This window comes from Ciconia boyciana, chromosome 1, assembly GCF_034638445.1.
Source record: "Ciconia boyciana chromosome 1, ASM3463844v1, whole genome shotgun sequence".
NCBI classification, from domain to species: Eukaryota; Metazoa; Chordata; class Aves; order Ciconiiformes; family Ciconiidae; genus Ciconia; species Ciconia boyciana.
Window position 1 is genome coordinate 40548560 of NC_132934.1, and position 20311 is coordinate 40568870.

Consider the following 20311-nt stretch of genomic DNA (forward strand, 5'->3'; position numbering starts at 1 on the left):
TCTGCTTGGTGTGCTCTTGCACTGCCTTGCGATTTACGAGCCATTTCCATTTCAGACAATGAAATTTTGACATGTGACATGGGATGTATGGCACTGCTCTCAACTGCCTTTGGGGATAATTTTAAGCCAATCAGTCTGGAGTTTAGCTGTTGCCAAGAGCTTCAAATGGGTGCATCTTTTTGCTTGGCAATCCCTTTTATGCTCTGTGATCTTTTTATGGGCATTAGCTGCTTGGGATGCACACAACTTCTGTTTATTATTTTCAGTAGCAGCTGATATTTTCAAAGATGCCAAGAACCAGATCATTAGCTCTGAAGTAGTGGTATGAGTGACTGACATGCAAATCAGCCCTTAACACGGTTCATCCCCTTCTCTGAGTATTCCTCCAGCATCAGGAAGCCCCCAGGGGACACACAGCTACTGCATTTGCCTGCAGGTAGCCCCATGGGCTGGGGGCTGGCATTTTGGAGTTCACTCCGAGGTGGCAGCGGCACAGCACCATCGGAACAGCCCCCGGGGCTGGCAACGTGACTTAGGGCAACCACCAAGTTCCCTCATTTACAGCTAAGACGTGGCCAGCACGGCTCTGCAGCAGCATGGGGAGCGGTGCAGGCAGCCGAACCATGTGCCCCTCACCTCCTGTTGCTCACCATCTGTGTCCCTGGGGTCCGTTGTGCTGCCTGCGGGATCAGGAGAGGGCACAGCCAGTGTAAAATTTCAGAATTAGCCCAATATGCTCTGACAAACGAGGGAACGGGACAGCTCTGCCCCACCTACCGAGCCACCGCCGTTCTCCTTCAGGAGGACAGCTCATTCTACTACTGCCTTTTGAAGCCCGGTGGGCTTCCTGGGCACAGCTGGTGACCCCCACAGAGTCTGCGAGTCTCATTGCTCACGTCTATGATTTTCAAATTTGGATGCACGGATCGTGAAGGATTTACGCAGCTGACCTGATTTTCCAAATTAGTGAAAATTAACATTAGTATCTGCAGCAGTAGCAGCTTATGGACTTGAGATCACTCGCTTACCCACTGAGATACAGAAATCGCTCTTCTCTCTTTGATCAGAGGTATCTCTGAGCACCTGGAACTTGCTTAGCAGCTGATAAACGATTTGCACTGTTTGCATCACGCCTGAAGCTAGCACTGCCAACAGAGAGCTCTTGCCCAAACACTTCCGTCTCTCTCAATGTACAGTTCAGATTTGGTGTGCCCCTTTACTGTTTGAACCCAGACCATCTTCCCTTATAGTCTGAACTGTTGATGAACTTAATAAATGTAAGATTACATTTCATTACATTTCTTAAACCATATATTTCATGATTAGTGATATTATTACAGAGCATCATGACAGTGCAACTCTTCAATAGGGACCACAGTAAAAATAAGCAACTCACAGAGAAAAAGTATATTCTCCTGGGTACTGATGAACCTTCACTTGAAGACTTTCAGAAGTCACCCAGAGGGAAGATGCCCTTAGAAAGTGTGCAGACAAAGATTTTACACAGGAATACCAGCACAGAATAGATGATGGCTGAAGTTTCCTCTCTGATGGTCAGCCCCCTCGTTCACAAGGGTTTTCTTAAGGTAATTAGAGGTTTGGTTTTGTTTTAACTTCAAAGGACTTTATAAGCTGAGGGAGGGACTCAGAAGGCCTGGAAACATTCATATACATTTATTTCATGATCTATAATTAGACATATCTGCTCCATATGAGAAACTAGCAATTCTGTGAGTAAAACAAAATGAGTTTTGAACTGGGCTCTTTGCAGTAACCAGGTACGACGTTTATTTCATAAAGCATTTCAAACCCTGCCCCAGGGAGGAGATGGGCAGGCAGTTCTCCACTTTAGTGATTTTTCCTAACTCTGGTGTTATTTAAAGCCTGTCCCCCACCCCAGGACCCTCTGAGAAAGGGCCCCAGTGTGTCTGATATTCTCTCCCTGTTTTCATAGAAGGAGGGAGTCAGTGGGTGAAGCCGCAGCACCGCTGGACATCGGCTCTGGTGGGATTCATTGGCCCCCCACGTGTCAGAGGCAAGACACTCTCAGAGCGGCTTTTATAAAGAATAAACCTCAAAGAGGACTTGTCTTGCCATGGCAGGATTCGTGTAGCCTCTGTCTTGGAGAGCTTGGGCCATGCTAGTGCCGAGTCCTTTAAAAAATGTTTCCATCCTCATTCGCTTGTTGTTTGGGGTCTGCTGCCGAGGGAACTCCACAAGGAAAATGAGGTGAATGAACTAAGCTTCATTAATAACAGAATCTGTAGAAAATAATAAGACCAAGTTGTCTACCTGATGCAGTAGGTGCTGTTTAAATCACTCCTATGAGCAGTAGGGCTTAGAAAAGTGCAAGTAGTGCAAGTCATTCTACCTTATAATAGTGCGTCTTTGTGTGTAATTGGAAACTGGAAGGCAAAATGCACAGTGGAAACCCAAATTCTGCAGGGTGAGCAGTAACGAAACAAAAACATTTTCTTCAGTGTTCAAGATATAAAAATTACCAGAGCAAAATTTCTCAGTCTGCCAGAAATAGTAAGAAATGAAGAAGTGGGGGAGGGAAACTAACTTTGAAAGAAAGAGAAACAAATGGAGAAATAGCCTCATGCTGTGGTAGAACCTGGTTTTGCATTGAGCAAGAAGCAAATTTCCTTTTTTACTTTTAAGGGAGCCAAACCTTACTTTTCATCAGAGCTGTATGCGCTGGGCCCATGACCATGTGTCTTCTACCCACATAGCTGTAGCTCACACTCGGATTAATATTCTGCTTGGGAGCAGCCAGGCTCGGGATTTCTTTTACCGGAGAGGGAGATAGCATATGTAGCCTAACCCATGTCCCATCATTACATGGGAAGGCTCCAAGTCCACATGGAGAAGTAAAACAGGCCTGGACCTTCACAGAGCCCCAGACCTCAGCCACCGTCCCTCCTTCATTAAGAGTATAGATGGTGGCCTTGGGAGTCTAGACTTTGAAACCACGTTAGATTTATGTTTAACAGGCAGTAAATTCATAATTGTATAATGAGCACACGGTGCTAGGAAAAGCAGAGAAAGATGCAGCTCACTCTGAGAGAACCAGTCTGTATGACAAGGGTGATGTGTGTCAATGACTCACCTGTGGGTGCTGGGAGAATGAACCTACCCTCCAGATAAGGATTGTCAGAGAAATTGTAGATTCTCCCCCCATGCATTATTTATGAAGATGGATGTGTAGAAAATGCTGCAACACTGGGAAGCAAGTGTAAGATACCATGTGTGAAGGGAACAGCTGAAAGAGCAAAGTCTGGAGGGAAGAAGACTTAGGAAAAGTAAAGAAGGGGAGAGTAAAGGCAAAAACTGATGCCGTAAAGTTGTGGTAGCAAAGTTTTTTTAAATTTCTGAAATATTAATAGTGACCATTTTCGTAATAGCTTTTTATGTTTATCAAATGGATGAATAAAAGAAGACACCAATGAGCATGCTAATAAAGACTGATAAAGTACATGATTGAGGAGAACATTTAAAAATTTATTTTTCCATATATTTACTTGAATAACTACATATATAGCAACCAAACTTAGTGACAAGACACAGGGATAATATGATGTGATTACGTTCTCTCTCTGTAAGGAGACAAGCACTACTATCCTAAGGCTAGCTGTGGTTTCCTGACAACTGCATTGTTATTTTCATTACATGATGTGATACCTGGATGCTACTGAGGTATCTTTTTCCTCTGGGAGGACTATCCTGATGAAATACAATTCTTTTGCCTCTTTACTATCAACAGGTTTGAATTTTTACAGAGTATGTTTTCCAAATCCCTGTTCCTCCAAATTGAGTCAGACTAATGTAACCAAATAATATTGCAGCAGCTATGAATACAGAAACATTTGTGTATTTCTCACCACTTCTTAACTAATGCAAGTATTTTTTTCGTTGCTTATGACTAATTGTTGTTGTGTCAAAAGCACTAGACAGGAAAATTGGTGTTTCTTCCAAACATATCATTACAGTCACTAAAGTAATGAGAAATACATCAGATATTTTTAGGTCACCATTTTTTGTCAGGGAAAATAGCAACCTTTTTGAATAAACTGGAAATCATTATTGCTTCCACTGGGATTCACAGTGAATGCACTAATTACGGTGAATTCATTTGGTACTGACAAAGTTACAATGAAGTAATTTCATGGAAGCTCCGTTATAAATTGCAATGGGCCGGGTTGTACCCGGGCCAGAAACTGGTCTTTTGGCTGTGCCAGGCTCTCTGTCCCCCGACGGGGTGCTGGAGGGAGAACAAACTGAGCTGAGGGGGTGTAAGTCCCACCCCCCAGCAATCCCCTGGGATTGCTCTCCTGGCTCCCGTGCCTTTGGGCCCCATGGCAGGAGAACGAAGGGCACCCCGGAGCTGGGGGAGAGGCTGGGGGCAGCTCCTGCCCTGCTGCAGGGCTCTGGGGCATCTTTGGGAGCAGCACTGCATGTACAGGAGCACTCAGGGGCTGCCTTTCCAAAATAACTTTATGTATAGGCACATCCTCAGGAAATTAATCTGCATTAACTAGAGCTAAGTGTGTAAAATACCTCATTAAACCACAGCAGACTTCAGTGCACAGATGTTCACTAGACTTTCAATGAACCAAATTAAGGCTATTTCACTTCCAGCCAGGAGACTCTCAGTGCAGTTCGAGAAGTGCAGATGTCAAGCATGGTGCTTGATTCCTCCTTCGCATTCCTCAGCCACAATGTCACCTTCAGGCTCTCCTGCCCCAACATGTCCTGGTGACAAACCACTGTTTGTGGGGCTGAGCAATGAGTCCTACCAGGGAACTGCTCCAGGTGGAAAACAAAGCCTTCCCCCTTTTCACACAGGCTTACTTTTATGCTGGATCAATTAACTGATATGATTTTACCATGTGGCCCTAAAAGCAGCTGGGGAGGCAGCGCTGAGAAGGTGATGAGGAGCGGGAGTGGGTGGCCGAAGTCTGATGGCAACATTTGAGCTGGTATTGCCACAGAAGTAAAACTCTGTGGCACTTGGCCATCACTTGCCTGTTAGCATCTTCTCCCTCAGAGTGGCTTTGGGATGATCTGTGCTTTGAAGATGCCAAAATGCTCAGGTACTGTCCTAGTATGGACACTGGACCTAATTTATGCAGTGAGAAACATCCACAGAAGCAACAGCCTTGATGCCTTCTCATAACTACAGCTCGCAGAACCACCAAAAAAGACTTTCCTTTTTTTTTAATGTGGAAATTCCCTAGAAGGGAAGGGAAGGGAAGGGAAGGGAAGGGAAGGGAAGGGAAGGGAAGGGAAGGGAAGGGAAGGGAAGGGAAGGGAAGGGAAGGGAAGGGAAGGGAAGGGAAGGGAAGGGAAGGGAAGGGAAGGGAAGGGAAGGGAAGGGAAGGGAAGGGAAGGGAAGGGAAGGGAAGGAAGTCTCTTCCTAACACCACCCTGGTGTTTCCCTGGGTGTTAAGAGGATCACTTGCACAAACACACCTGATTTGCCAAGAACAGAGTTACCACTGCAATAATTTCCCTACTGAAGTCCTCCTCATCATTATTTTTTGATTTGTGCTGATATCTGTTTGTTTTGTACAGGTTCCATAAAGGCAGTTCTGCTCCTCACAACATCCTGAGGTGACTGCTGTGTGAAACATCCCAGGTGGGAGTAAGTAATGTTGCCAGTCAAAAGCAGCTGAACATTCAAAACTAGGAATATTCAATGAAATATAAAATTTCCAAAGACAGTCTTAGGAGAAACAACATTTTCTGTTATTCTCCATAAATGAAAATAATTTTTTTGTTTTTTACTGATTACTTTTACATTCTAAACTAGTAACTACTTGCCTGATCTAGAGTAATAACATTTTTTTTCTAAGCAGAAAGCATTAAAAATATAAATCAATTGGTGTCATTATTTATTTAGAATAAATATCTTGGCATTCACTGAAAACAATCTCTCAGATGTTTATTTAATTCATATCATAGCCTTATACTTTATTACTTTCAAAGCTTAATGGGCTGAGATGAGGTTAACAAGTCCATTAAACTTTGTCCATTAACTAAAAGGCAATTCTGGAACAAAAAAAGCTATAATATATGTTAAAAAACCCTGGAAGATGTGGAATGACTCGTGCTAAAAAAAAAAAAAAAGAATCAATTGGGCTGTAAAAAAGAGGAAAGTGTCTCCAAAGTCAAATTATCTAAAAATCAACACGCCTGTATAAGTCATTCCACAGATGCAAACCACTAGCATGAATATATCAGCCTATTCTTCAAATGTATCATGGATCAAAACTCAGTGTTATTTTCCTGAAGGCACCTGGTTTCTAAATGAAATGGCCATACCTAAAGTATTTATGTTTGCTTAATTTTTTTAGGCCAAAGATTTGCCTCACAGAATGGTTCCCATTGCAGGGCAGGAGAGCGATCAGAAAATGAGGATGGATTTCACTACAGCAGACAGAATTAAACTGAGCTACTGATTCAGCTTAATTTAGCAGAAAGAGAATTAATTTTTTAAATAATGAAATGTATTGCAAATTGCTTAATGCTCACTTCCCTGAAGCCCTCTTTCTTTTATCTGAGTTCAGTATTTGGAAGCTCAGGACTGGATTTTTCTTTCTCTCCCATCAAAGTAAAAGGTCCATATCAAAGATTTCCTTTTGTGGTCACCAAATGGCTGTGTTTTGCAAACCCATCTCCTCTGCTGCATTAGCCACTGTACCTCTATAGCCATTGGAGACTGGAGGAGCTTTCCCATCACTAGACCCAGCATAAAACCTCTAAATTCTTCAGCCGGAATTCGGCCTTCAGAGCTCTGTTGACTCGCTTCTGTGGGCACAGCGGGATCCACGGGGGATCCTGCAGGGTACGGTATCTGGATACCACAGAACTGTGCAAAGCTCTTTGAAAAGCAACCTAGCAATGTTTTGTTTTCTTTTGTTTTGTTTTTATACAAAACTGCCTGTGTTTTCATGTTTCATAGGCTCAGACAGGACGGCTGTGTTCCCAGGAAAATAAGCCTATCTGCATCAGCCAGCACTCAGGTCCAGGAGGCATTGCAAAAGCATCAGCATCAATCTGTGAAAGGCAGGTATCAGCTCAGACACGTTTAAATATGTGAATAATCTCAACTTCAACATTCCTTTGATGCACTAAATTCTGGCAACTAAGGGGGAAGAACCCCTGTGCAATGCTTGGAGATGTTTCAAGACTTTCAGGAGTGAAACCTGAGGAGACTTACACTCTTAAATCACATTGTGGCTTCTGAAGATGCCACAGTCATACTGGGAAATAGTAATACAAAATTAGTAGAAAAGATACCTCCAGATCACTTTCTGTGGTATACAAAGACTGCCCTACAGAGCTTTGCAGCTGCACACCATCAGTTCTTGCTGTTTGCTGAACCTGCCATTCAGATACGGGTCTGTGCCATTCCAGTGGGGACCAGGCTTTCAGTCTTCTGTCCACAGGTACGTACAGGTTAAAAGGCAACCAAGAAATGCAAATCTATTGCTAGTAGGCTGAAATCCACTGCGTGAGGATCAGCACCTCAGCTGGAGGTCATCAGCATGAACTTTGCTACCTATAATCAAGTGCCTTTGTAGCTTCAGAAAGGCTCTGTATTAGAGAAGAACATCTGGATGAAACCTTGGCACTGCTGAAGTCAACAAGAGCTTTAACTGTGATTTTCTGGGTCTTTATCCACAATATTGCTTCATTTGTTTGAGGTCAGCTGAAATGGTCTGGCAGTTTTATGCTTACATGGTAACACAAGGAGAATGACAAGACTGAAAAGCTTAATGATAGTTACTTCAAGAGCACTTTTAAGGCTGAGTAAAAGACAGCATTTAGAGCTATAAGTGGATGGATTAATTTCTTGAAAGAGGTAGAATTATTACAGTATCAGAATAAGTGTATTTTGAAATAGTTTTTCAGAAAATGTCTGCTCTGGGACAAAAAGAACACTTATATGTTGTTCTTAAGCTTTTATATGTTTTATATTATAAACCTGCTCTCCACATTAATTTTCTTGCAATTACGTTTAGTGACTTCTCTTTTTTGTATCATGAATAATAAAACCTCTCAATATTCTTCATACTTTTGCTGGACATAAAGACACAGTTTAAAGCCTTTTTGCTGTCTGTGGCTGAAGACATATTTTTTTTTAATGCTGCTTGCTAGGTGACTGGTGTCCCATTGTACAGCGGGGTTGTGAGCTACGATTTATCATCCCAGGCACTGCCTTTGCACAGCAAAAGGAAATAACCGAGTTTCATGACATTGATGAGGGAGCACAGAGATGTGTATGCATGCATAGCCTCCTTTTGTATGCACAACCTCCCTTTTAAAGAGAGGAGACATACATGTTGCCAGATCTGCTCAAACTATAGAAAGGGCGACTGGCACAGCCAGCATCAGACTAGAAGTCCCAAGTCCTCAGTCTTTACTTAACAACTAGAATATCATAGAATCATCGAATAGTTTGGGTTGGAAGGGACCTTTAAAGGTCATCTAGTCCAACCCCCCTGCAATGAGCAGGGACATCTTCAACTAGGTCAGGTTGCTCAGAGCTCCGTCCAACCTGACCTTGAATATTTCTACCACCTCTCTGGGCAACCTCTTCCAGTGTTTCACCACCCTCATTGTAAATAAATATAAATATAAATATAAATATAAATATAAATATAAAATATAAAATATAAAATATAAAATATATAATATATAATATATAATATATAATATATAATATATAATATATAATATATAATATATAATATATAATATATAATATATAATATATAATATATAATATATAATATATAATATAAAATATAACCTGCCCATAGTGATGGGGATATATTCCTCTGGATAGATGTAGCAACTTGAAATAATTACTTGAAGTGTATAAAGACCATGTTCTCATCAGGCTAAATGCAGCCAAATGTTTAATTTGTCAATCCAGTCTGTGCCATCAGAGGATACTGCCTCTGCTGCACTGCACATTTTGCTGAAATACAGCTCCTGAATCGATTTAGCTGAGTGTTATATGTAAAAAGACATGTGATTTTGGCTCTGCTAGCTAGCTGCAAGAACAGTGCCACCAATCATAATAAAGGAACTGTCTCATTCAGCTTAAAGATGCCATTGTATTTTCTCTCCAACGCTGTTGAGAGCAGAGGGAAAACAGGAAGGCCTGAAACCCGGAGAGGTGCAGAGGCAGCAAGAAGAATACGTCTCTCTCCTAGAGGTAAATGAGAAGTGTAAATTACACCTTTTCAGTTTATTAAGTACTAATTAAGGGTTGCAAGCCTGGCATTCTTCTACCAGGGAAGCAGCCACCCGTGCGTTCGGAGGTCGATTGCTATCCTGTGATTATACAGAATCCAAGCGTGGCTTTTTCTTTTTTGGGTATTGCTGTCATTTGAATAATAGATCATCAGCATGCCTTGCTGTGGCCATCCATTATTCACAAGCGGTTATCGTCCAAGAGAGATGTGTGGCTGCTTCAGAGAGCTCATGTGATGCCCAGGCAGCCTGCCTGTGCGCTGGGAGCCTCATGAAGGTCTGACTGACCTCAGGAGATGGAAGAAAGGGTCCCTGGCCGTCCCCCAAAAGCAGGGGAAATGAGCTGATTCCTGGTATGTTTAGGCAGGATATTCCTGACTCCGAATGGAGCCATTGCCACTGGATATACTATAAATCTTCATGCAGCTCCAGTGAAAAATACATGTTCCCTGAAACCCTTTCTCTGTGAGGAAGGTTTCTTCTCCAGGTTTCTTTTGGTTTTCTTCTGCAGAGAAGCAGTGAGCTACAGCACATCTGCAACCTGGCTGCCACCAAGTCTCTTACTGCTATCAAAGCAAGGCGGGGGTTAAGGAAGGGACCATAAGAAGACAACAAGTAGCTCTGTAGGTGGTTACAGGGAGCGTCCTCCAAGCAGGGAGGTATGTGTGAAGGACCTGGTTTGAAAATTAGTGACAGAAGTTAACATCATGGGCCATGATGAAGGTCCCCTCCTGATACCTAATGAGAGAGGAAAGTTTGTCAGGGGGTGGGGAACAGTACAGATAGGGAAGGGGAATAACCACTGAGGAGCTGCACCACCGAGGACAAGCACCCTGTGCTGGGGAAGAAGGAGGGAAGGGGCATGCCATTGAGGAGACCGGCAAGGAGAGTGATCTCTAGCCCTGCTCTGCCTGGGTATCAGACTGGGTTTGCCGAGGCCATAGAGGAGCATGCTATGGAGCCTGAGATTTGAGGTGATGAGAACCCAAACAGGAGTTTCATCTAAGACTCCAGCTTAGCCATCTGGAGCCAATCTAATCTTGCACTAAAATGTTTTCCTCCCACACTCCAGCCAGAAGAAAACAATAGTAACAGCCAAAGACTTTTTAGTGGCAGTGGAGCAAATCTGAGTTCAGGGGTGGCTAATTGGGTGTCATGGTTTAACCCCAGATGGCAACTAAGCACCGCACAGCCGCTCACTCACCCTCCCCCCTCCCCCCAGGGGGATGGGGGAGAGAATCGGAAAAAAAGAGTAAAACCTGTAGGCTGAGATAAAGACAGTTTAATAGGACAGCAGAGGAAGAGAAAATAATAATAATGATGATAATAGAATGTACAAAACAAGTGATGCACAATGCAATTGCTCACCACCCGCTGACCAATGCCCAGCCAGTCCCCGAGCAGCGATCACTGCTCCCCGGCCAACTCCCCCAGTTTCTATACTGAGCATGACGCCATAAGGTATGGAATAGCCCTTTGGCCAGTTGGGGTCAGCTGTCCTGGCTGTGCCCCTCCCAGCTTCTTGTGCACCTGGCAGAGCATGGGAAGCTGAAAAGTCCTTGACTTAGTGTAAGCACTGCTCAGCAACTTCTAAAACATCAGTGTGTTATCAATATTATTCTCATACTAAATCCAAAACACAGCACTATATCAGCTGCTAGGAGGAAAATTAACTCTATCTCAGCCAAGACCAGGACATTGGGTCATGCACCATATGATCTGCAAGCTTCAGACACAGAAGCTGACTTACGCTTGGCTGTTCTCACTGTGCCTTGCTTTGTGCAGTTGCTTTGTGTTGCTCTACAAAGGAAGCTCAGTTTAAACAATATTTTACCCATACTCTGTGGATGTTTACAGCGAGCATCTCCCAGACATGGAAAGAAGCATGAGGGAGGTTCCTGTTAAATCCATTACCAGCTAAGCCCCAACTGTCTGAGCATCTTCAGCATAATTCCAAATAATCCACTTGACTGAACTACAGATAAATAAAAGAAAGGTTAGGCTTAGTGATTTTCTTTCAATGTGCTAAATATTTTGCTTTCCCTCCCTTAAACTGCATTAACAAATGCTAAAATTATTCCTTCTTTTGTGACTTACGGCAACTGTTGTATGACAGGTTTTTCACTTTATTGGCAAAACCATTCAAAAAAATGCAGGAACCCATGCCCACCCCCTGTTCATTTTTAAGATGTTTCGAACTGCTTTCCCTTTCTTACAAAGCTGAAAGCATTTGAAAAAAAAAAAGTTTGAGGACAGATGAAATTGGCTCATTGTTTTACGCTTGCATAATAACAGAAGGAGAATGGTTAGGCTGAAAAGCTTAATGACAGTTAATTTAGGATCATTATTTAGCTGAAGTGTAAGGTAGTATTTAGAGATAAAAGAAGATGGAAGTTTTCAGAAAAGGTATGTTCTGGGAAAACAAGAGTAGGAAATGCAAAACCGAAGTGTGTACTTCCCTTAACAGTTGAACTGCAAAAATACATCTCACTGACATTGGAGACCCCAAGGTAATGCCTGCATACCTCTATATTAGCTTTATAATTAACCAAAAAACAGTGGTGGACATCATCATAAAGCTGTTCTTTGGGTTGACTACATCTAAGCTGGTGTCTGTAAAATGGTATCATGTGGCACAAATAGGAGAGGGTGTAATTTCAGAGAGATCTCTCCCCAGGTGGCATTCCTAAATATTACAACCACTTTGCTTAATTATGCAAATGCTACTGAGAGTATTAAAGGAAAAGCTGGAATCTCTAATTGCATGGACCTCCTTGTCTATATTCTGGATACATCCAACCATCCAGCTGTAATGCTTTTAAGACTATTTGCTGTAGCAGTAACGTTGTGCTAATTGTATTCTGCACACAGGAATTATTAAGCCTTGCTAATTTTGAAAGAGGCTACCCCATTTTTGCCAATCATAGTTTGAACTGAGGTAAACAGTACATAAATAATTAGTTCACAGATAAGTACTCAATCAAACGTTAGGTCTAATAGTTTTTTAAATATCAAAAAGAAATAAACCCCACAATGATAAATTTTGAAGCAAAAATTAATTCTGAATTAAATAACTAGAAAGATTTCCTTTAAAATATGTGGAAACAAAACTTAAAATTTTGTCTTAAAAATAGTACAAATGAAATAAACTTGTGGACCAAATAGAATTTTTTCATAAATTTTCATTCAAAAAATGTTTCCCACCTCAGTCTACGAAAAAGCAACCAAATAAATAATGCCAAGGCAACAAATCCCCAATCCTACAATATTATTAATATGCTGGCTAGAATAGCAATAAGTAAGTAAAAAGAACCCCAAACATTGTAAAAACTGTCTTTGCATCTCACATCTGGGGGGCAGATGGCTTACCTGGCATTCAAAATATAAGCAATATCAATTTAAGTCTGAATTATTTTGAGGTGTTTAGGTGGAGGGTTTGACCCAAACCCACCTTCCACCAGCACGTATGCCGGAATTTAAAAAAAGAATTGCTCACCTGAATGAAAACAGGGAGAAAGTCACATACTTTGATCTCTAACACCATAGGTTTTTTTAAGGCTTCTCTTGTAATGAAAGGTGCCTGCATAGATGATCTTTTTGTCTGACTTATCAATATACCATGGGATACATTATTTATCCCATGGTATTATAAATTTGCTTTATCCAAGTGATTTACCTCTGGGATAGTGTTTGAATTTCCACTACCACTTTTGCAGCTTGCATCAGGAGGAGAGAAGGAAGAATGTGATCAGGAGAAAGCCCAAGCAAAGCTGCTGATGGCAGCAAACAAAGGCGGACGGAGAAATTTGTGTTACATCGCAGTGAACCAGCCCTTCAGCAAAAAAGGGGATTAATTACTGTGTACACGTACACAGTGACTAATGGCAGATAATTTGGAATGAAGATGAATTGTTTCCCTAATATGTCATGTTTGCTACCCACAGGCTGCCTGCTTGGCTGCCACAGTCCTGTGGGAGCCTTGCCAAACAGCCTCTTAGGACCTCTTAGAAAAAAATGAGGGATTATCCCTTCATGTACCCCTTATGGTGCCTTCCAAATATTTTAGCTTAAATTATGTCCATAGTGTCCAACTATGTCCGTATGTCCACTATGCCCAACTTAGCATCTAGCTAAGACTGCCTGTCCCTGAGGCTGTCTCATACTATGAAGCTCTCTATTTCCCTGGACAGAAAGCTTTCGAATTGGAGGGATCTGGGAAAATGGAAAAGCCTGCAAATAAATAAGAAAGATAATTTCTAGACAACTTCAGTATTCATTCTTTAAGGATCACTTTTCTTTAAGGAGACTGTAATTTAGTGAAGCTGTCATTCTGAAACATCTGCCTCCACCTCGGCAGGGTCCCTGCCCGAGCCTGCTGGGTGATACGTGGCATCAGGGAGGCAACTTTCAATTCATCACAATTAATGCTAAAAATGACTCATCTGCAGAGCCTTGGTTTCCCCGCTGACTTGCATCAGCCCTGCACTTACAGGTTTCCTCTAACTCCAGTGAAACTACTCACCATCTATATGGATCTTGGAGAAAAGGAGAATCAGGCCACGTCTCTTTCCTATAAAAAACTCTCATCCTGGAGCCAGCGGCATCTGCTATGGCTTAAATTGTCCTTACAGGAGTAGGAGCTGTTTTTTAGAAAAATGAGGAGTCTTCTCAAAGGAATGTCGGAGCTTGGAGTCTCAACCAGACAGATCACTAATGATAGCTTGCATTAAAAGTACAACAGCAAGGAAGTTGAAGTATACATTCCATAAACTTAAGCTTAAACAAATTTCCTCACAGTCTGGATGTCTTGGGGATTTCTGATATTTACAGAATCATTCAGCTCTCTGCAGGCAGTTGACCGAAATTTGCCCAGGTCTTTATTAATTGATGCTTGCAAGTGACTCTTTGGTCCTGGCAGCATAATTCCCCAGGAACGTTTGGACGCCTCACAAAAATTATCAAGAACTGCATCCTTGCCTGTAATCCCATTCAAAAGACTAAGTAGTAAATGGATGTGTAGCCTGGATTATCGTGTTCCTTTCAGAGATGGTTCTTGCAGTTAAGGAACGGCTTGGTGAAAGATTGCTTGAATTCTCAGTGCAGGTGTTGTATCTACATTTGTTCTTGCCACCTATTTGCTTGTAATAAGCACTGCATTAGTTTTCACAGCACGAGATTTGAAATCCTACTCTTGCACTTATAATGTAAATACCAAAGAAAAATAACAAGCAGCAGCAAAGATGGCAGGAACTTAGAGGGATAAATTCTCCTACACATTGGTGTTATTTTGTATGTCATTGGTGACCCAGTAATTCCTTGTTTCACTGGACTGTAGTATGTATGAAGATATATGAAGAATTACTAAATTAATGCACATGATATCCATCAAAATAGGAATTTTCATGAATGTCATATATTAATCCCTCTGATCTAATAGCACAGTTGCAGAATGTAATTAGTAGCTCTATCAGCAGGAGTCTGCATTTGTCAAAGCATCATTACATCAAAATTGGCTTTATGTGCGCATCTTGTATAATCACAGAGGCCAAGTTCTTGCATACTTTCAAACAACAAATACATCTTTCCTGTAGAGGTGATTCTACCGACTTTTTTGATGTTCTCCAAGAGTTAGATATAGAACACCTAGTGAAGGTGATATAAGCATCTGGCCCTAAGCACTATGTAGTGCTCTCGGTTGCCTAGATAAGATGGAAGAGAGTGAAAGCACATTGATGTAATTCTGATGCAAATAGCTCCTTAGCCCAAATTATTATGGGTCTCCTCACAAGAGCTATGACATAAAAATATAAGGATAAGGAGATTAGAACAAGAAAAGAAGCATGTAGCAGTAAAGAGATCAGTAATCTATAGTTCTCAGAATTTAATCAGGTGCACAAAAGATTATTTTTATTTTAAGCAAGGACTGGACACATCATTGATAAGGACTGGTTGTAATTATGACTTCTCAAGAATTAAGACTTGTAAATTGAAGCTTCTAACTGTGCTACTTGCAGAGCTGTTTGATCTGTATCCAAAGGTACTGCTGCGGAGTGCAGATTTAGACTGGATTTAAGAAATAAATTTTTTACAATGAGGGTGGTGAGGCACTGGAACAGGTTTCCCAGAGAGGCAGTGGAGGCCCCATCCCTGGAAACATTCAAGGTCAGGTTGGATGGAGCTCTGAGCAACCTGATCTAGTTAAAGCTGTCCCTGCTCTTGCAGGGGGGTTGGAGTAGATGACCTCTAAAGGTCCCTTCCAATCCAAAGCATTCTATGATTCTACGCTGCAGTAAGACATGGCCTTTCAGTGTAGTGAGTAGTTTGATAGCTTCACTAAGTTTAATATTGCAACCAAAAGTTACTGCTTTTTAGTGTCATTTGTTACTTATGATTATTAATGAATCTCCTACATAAGGCTGTCTATACTTAGGCATGAGCTTTCCTACCAGTCCTCATAGGACAACATTATAAACCTTTCCCTTGCAGCGGTAAAGATATGTTACTTTGACATGTAATTTAATTAACACTTTAAGTAATGTAAGGTTTTCCGCTGAATTAATTTAGATGCCTGTCTTATGGTTTAATATCATACACATGCAGTGCCAAATTCTGCTCTCGGATTTATAACTTCAAGCTTGCTGACACTTACTGCATCTTGCTGAAATGAGGCATCTAATTAAGTGAAGCATGTATTCAACCTGATTTCCTTTCCAGTCAATGGAGAGATTTCAGTGTACTAATTAGCCAACTGGAAGATGTCTATGTCCCTTATTGATGACAGAGCATGCCCAGCATGCCTAGACCCTGAAATAGGTGAGATGAATCTGGGCCATTGACTTAAGATGTCCCTATATGCCTTAGGATAGACCTCAGCCCTTAATATTTTGAACTGTTCACTTGCAGAATATTCATATATTCAACAAATTAACTCACAGAATATTCAATAAAACTGTCAAAAATATAATATCTTTCTTGTGAAAAAAGAAAAAAGCCCACAACAATAGATAAAAGTTAGGGTTTATTTTTTCTCATGTTGCTCCCCACACTGGTGGTGCATGTAATTTGGTCATAGCTTCGTATACAGATACTTCTTTGTCCTTTTTACCTACTTCTTATAAACTTAAATGAAAAGTTAAAATAATTTGTGGATTTTTTTCACTCATGAGGGGAGAACGCATACTATTTTATCTCAGAAAGCAACATCAGGAGCCAGGTCTTAGTATGAAAACCTTGAGTGTGCTCCTTCAAGGTGAGATGTTGGCATTGCGTCAAAAGTCACTTAATAGTGCATCTAAAAGTAGTATTTTGAACTGAAACCTGATGGACAGGGAAGATCAAAACCAGAACGAATAAAAGAAATTCAGCTTGTGTTGGAATCTGCCATGAAAAGTAGATACCACGCAAAGGATGATATTGCAGGCATACAAAATTAATTCTTAACTGATTGGTAAATAGGACTTATGCACTGCATGGATGTAGTACTCTGGTGCTCTCTGCTTCTTGTCCTCTCTTGTGATTGACAGGATGTCAACTAATATATAGCGAGGTTTGTGTTTTGTGACGTAGACTTGTCTTGATGAAGAGCTAGACTGCAGTCACCAGTAGAAACTTCCAGTCACCATTTTTCAAGTATCTTCTGCCATTTCCTCTCTGAGGTGGGTTATGTTTGGCAATCCAGAAGTGAACAGATCTACGCTAGTCTAACATCTCTAAATAAATCAGTCTCAGGTTTTGAGTGAAGTTGATTCATATGGCTGAGCCAGTTGTTTTATGAATTTCCTGACTGGCAGAGTTTCATGGTACAGTCCTCAAAAGTTCCTGTCCTGAGTATTGCACATAATATTTCTTTCACTTAATGCTTATAGAATAGGCCAAGTTCATAAATTTTAACAGTGTCATTTGCAGAGATCAACTGCCTCTTTTTTCCCCAAAAGAAGCAATATTATATAAGTGAAAATCTCCAAATATGAAAATCAGTGAAAACACCTCCAATAAAACAGGCATCCCAAAAACTGATGGTAAATTCAAAGAAGAAAGGCAGTTTCCTCTAAGCTAAATTTAAAAAGCCATTATTTGTTTTCAAAAATACACTGAAGCAAGAAGGCTGTTTCTGTGAGTATACAGAAAATGCATTCACCAAACTTTTCTTGTTTTTGAGAAGTCTCCTAACAGCGCTGAGTTACTTATGAGAAAAATCTTCATCTGTGTTTTTAATTTCATATTGTTGGCTGTCTATACCTTTTTTTATCCCCATCCCAAATAATTTCGAAAGGTGTTTTACAAACAGATAATAAACCAAAGTCTTGGGAAAAACTTTAAAAAGTTGGAGAAAATACAGATATACAGATGAAACAGCTAATCATATTTTTTCTTTCCATGGCCCTTGGGTATCCAGTTACATTGGAAATATTGCCATGTGTATCTACTGTTAGTAGAGAATGAAGAGAATGAAAAATACAAGAAAATGGAGATGGTAGAAAGAAATAAAAATTGACTGGTTTAAATATTAATTTTGCCCTGGACCACTCTCATGATTTTGTCTTTTAATTAAAAGTATTCTCTTTCCTTCTGATCATATTGATGGTACATGGGGATCTGTTATATTTACAAAAATGCCCTCCCCATCTATATTTTTTGCTGCATAGGTGTATACAGCTCTTCAGAAATAATAATGAAACAATCTGCTATGTGTATTCCTTGCTGTCAACAGGAGCTACATTTATAGGTGAAGGTGATACATTTTCACCGCAGGCAATTTGAAAGTGAGGCTTACTTTCTTCCCAAAAAGTGGGAGACCAGAGCATTCCCCTGGACAAGTGAATCAGAAACCCACAATGGACTGACTTATGAATGGATAAGAAAAAAAAGGTTCTCTTAGAAGGAAGAGGCATAAACCCAGGTGATCTGGAAGGATGGAGCAATACTTCTCCTAATACGGGCTTCCAGCATCTGGCAATATTTGCATTATTCTTGGAGCCACTCCTGACCATGACGTATTGGGTTACTTGCAGCAGCTGGAATTAACTAGTATATGATGGTATGCTAACCAGCATTTAAAACACCATATATGTCGGCCAGTGTTATGAAATAAGTTTTACAGCAGGAACTACTGCATTCTTTTCCTGTAGTATTAGATGTCTATTTCAATTGCTAGCAGCGTGGAGCTGATCAGATAATGTCTTTGTACTGGCTGGACTTTGATCCTGGGAACTCCCTGCAACAACATAGTACTCCAAGAAGATAAATTGGTGTACACGAATAAGAGCATCGAAACTATTCCATTTATTAATGGTGCCAGGAAATTATCAATGATAATAATAAGCCTCCATATATAAAGTTGAAAAATAATTCTGTACATAAGCGTTCTCTCCCTTTTTAAAGGAAGACTTGTGAGGAGAAACTCACAGGAGCTGAGGTGGTTTCTTCCAATAGGAAAAAGCAACATAGAGCAACCCAGAGATCTGAAAAGCAAAGCAGATATTTGTTTTTGTTTTACAATATTGATGCAAAGAGGTAGAACTGTTTGACATGTGTGATCTGTACATTGTCTGGGCTAGTCTAGGATAGGCTTTGCCTTATCCATTTTGAAGTTTGCAACAAGATGCTGGAAACCGTACCTCTTTCCTCAGCCTCCAGCTGCTCTTGTAGCTCTGCTCCCAGAGTCCTCCTCCCTGTACCCAGGCACCTGGCTCCCCACCTCTGCGTCCACCCTGCTCCTGGGCAGGTCTCATGGTCCTTGGGCCAGGGATGTCTCCATCGCAGGCTCACCATGAAGGGAATGGGGACTTCCGTACCTCCTCCTTAAGGCAAATCTCAGCAAAACAGGTTGCGGGCAGACTGCCAGGGCAGCGTGTTTTGCACTCTTCACACAGGGTTTATTGCTGAGCAAAGCTGGTTGTCAGTATCACAACCTTCATGAGAACAAAATGTCATTTGAAAAGGGAAGTATGTGTGTTTAACTCAAACCAAAGACTTACAGAGACAACCTCTCAGGCTTGGACACAACTCTTTCACTAGTGCTTAGTCCTTTAGGCTGGACTGCAGAAGTCAGTGAGCCTGGCATCCCCCAATACTGGACTAACGTTGAAGCCTGGAGGAGAACAACTTCAGCCTCGTCCAGGCATGTCCGCAGGCTGGAGATAGGTTAACCCAGACACATGACAGAAAGTTCATGCTTCCAGCCCGGCTGCGGGAACACGGGCATTACCTGATCCAATAGGAACTAGAAGTAGCACAGAGGGACAATATGTGATCGGACCTAAGCACTGCTGGTGCAGAGTTAACACGTTAATACTTTTTGAGCAAGGTTGAACTAGTGAGTGTGTTATACAGGACACATGCTGGTGCCCGGTGTGGTTCTGATCTGGCTCCAGGAACCTGACAAACACCCTTATTGCATGGTCCAGCCACAGCCTGAGGTTTGCTTGCACAGGTTGCGCATCCCACTTCCCAAGGAGCTGTTGGGCAGCTCGGAAAGAGAGAGCGGCCAAAGTATAGGAACACCAAATAGTCTCAAAAATGGTTACGTTTCAAATCTGCTTGACATTCCCGCTGTCAGTTATATAAATGTAGCAGCGTTATTATTGTAGGGCAGGCTATTTTAAGACAGACAGACTAACAGAGTTGGATTTCAACATTTATTTAGATTCTTAGTTTTACCATTGCATATGTTAGCTCTTGTGTTTTGTCAAAATGGCTTGACTAGAACTAACGTCTAGCACATATTCCCTAAGGAGGGATGCCAAGCTGAACTGTGAAATACACTTGTCATTTCACGCTCTTCTACTGCTACTTGGGGTGAATTTGGTCATGCCAGTCCCGCTCCAGCTCCTCCAAAACAAATTAATCAGATGGAGTCTGTGGTCCTCCATAATTTTTAAGAGCCAGGCTGCAGAGATGTCAAACTGGGCAAAGAAAACTAGTGATCACCTGTTCAAAGACTTGTCTCTAACTTATTTCAGCTCCCTCCTTGGTAAAACAGGGGAACTTAGGCTCCTTGGTAAAGCGATTTAAAGTCCATGGACAAAAGTACCAGAGAACA